This window comes from Callospermophilus lateralis, unplaced genomic scaffold, assembly GCF_048772815.1.
Source record: "Callospermophilus lateralis isolate mCalLat2 unplaced genomic scaffold, mCalLat2.hap1 Scaffold_862, whole genome shotgun sequence".
NCBI classification, from domain to species: Eukaryota; Metazoa; Chordata; class Mammalia; order Rodentia; family Sciuridae; genus Callospermophilus; species Callospermophilus lateralis.
The window spans coordinates 616981-618882 of record NW_027516716.1 but is presented as its reverse complement, the minus strand read 5'-3'; positions in this window follow the sequence as shown (position 1 = coordinate 618882).

Below are 1902 nucleotides of genomic sequence, written 5' to 3'. Positions count from 1 at the left end.
AAAGTAACAGTAAAATAGAAGCATAAAATGAGATAAACATTCACAATGAAAAAAGGAGGTGATCTCCAGTGACAAAAGACTTCAAAGAACTTCTGGAAAACAGAAAGTATGGAATCAGATGAAGGATGCATTTGAGTTCTAATTAGGGCTCCCAAAGAGGGAGATTAAGACCATGACTAGGCATCTTGGAAGTCTCTAAGGTAGGGTGCTTCAGATCAGCACAATGGAAATAAAGGGAAGGGAGCTTGTTTGGGTGCACAGAATCTGGGTTTGCAGTCTTATCTCAAAGGAGGCTTCTGCTTACTCCAAGTAAAATTTTGGAGTTGTCTTGCACTCTCATATTGGGTCCTACTTGAGACATAGAGTGTGATTTACATGAGTCTCAAACAGTCTTGAGTGTTGGAAGCCTTGAATGGTCATAGCCAGAAAAACTCTCTTCTATTGATGAAAATATTTTGAAAAGACCACTTCCAGCAATTGTCTGGGAAATGAATCTTTCTGTCCTTATGGTGCCATAAAGCACAGTTCCCTATAGTGACACCACAAAAATTCGCTTTTCAGTCAAAGTTCTGTACTTAGTTTATGATACTGGTGAGAGTCTGTTCCTGAAAGAAAAAAAACTTATAAAAAGGAAAACAGGGCAATTAATTACAGTTTTGACAGCTGTGTAGACTGAATGTCAAATTAATGTCATCTTGTGTTTTTTCTGCTCTTCTTTTTAGATCCCCTAAATGGACTTTTTTTGGTCTCTACAACTTAGCTGATTCAGTGAAACTCATACATATGCCCAAATCAATTGAGCCTCCTCACCATGATTTTCTCAAGACACAACTACATCACTGGTCTTTTTACAATTCCTGTATGGAAAGTGAGTACTAAAAAGAAGAGAATTGGATCATCTGTTTTCAAATTGAATCATCTGAGTTCTTATCTCCATTGCAACATGGAATCAATGTCCTTCTGATAAGGAGAGTGAATTGACCTAGCTAGGATTGTACTTTCCCCTCTTGCTTTCTGTTTTTTTTTTTTTTTTTTTTTTTTTTTTAGTACATGGAATTTTGATTCCTCAGGTACAGTTTAAATTTTAGTTCGAATCTTGTTAGACATCCTGGTGGAATAGTGTCCTCTTAAATAATTAGGATTTCTAAAACTAGAGGATGCGGAAGCATGGTGTAAGATAATGTAATTCCCAAGTGGGTTAATGGGAGTGATAGAGAATGAAGAATCTTCAACTGTGACAGTCTAGCTCCTGGATCTATGTAGTCTATCTCTTGGTAACACAAACTGATATAATGTTATGTAATTTAAGAAGTATAAGCAACATCATCACCTGTTCCAGAATTCTACCAGGCCAGTACCTTTTTATTTATTTCTTTTTTGTAGGTGAAAATACAGTGAATAACATGGTCATAGACCCATATAATATCTTTGTTTTTGTTAACTGTGGTCTCATTCACTTTTATGCATGATCCCTTGGCACTTTATTAATGGTGCGTGCTTAGGATTTATTGTCCCTAAAAGCAAAATGTAAAAAAAAAAAAAAAAAGTTTGGGTTCTTCTTGTTAAAATTATTTCTTCATTAAAAGAGGTCCACTTTTTAATTTATGATGAGAGAATGATGAAAAGAATGATGCTGTCACAAGAACCTAGGAATAGACCTCTCTTCCTAACTGGCTGGATATTTGTAAGAAGTATTTGATAGATAAAATGCAGTGACTGGAAACCACTATGGTACTCAGTCCTCATTCATCCTGTGCATCATCAGAGGCTGGATAAATACAACTAGCGAAGTCAAGTTGTCAACTTGGTTGTCTTGTACAATGTCCATGATATATTTGCTTTGGTATTTGATAGCATGAAATCTCATGATATTTACACTGCATTATCTCTTTCAGAGATCCA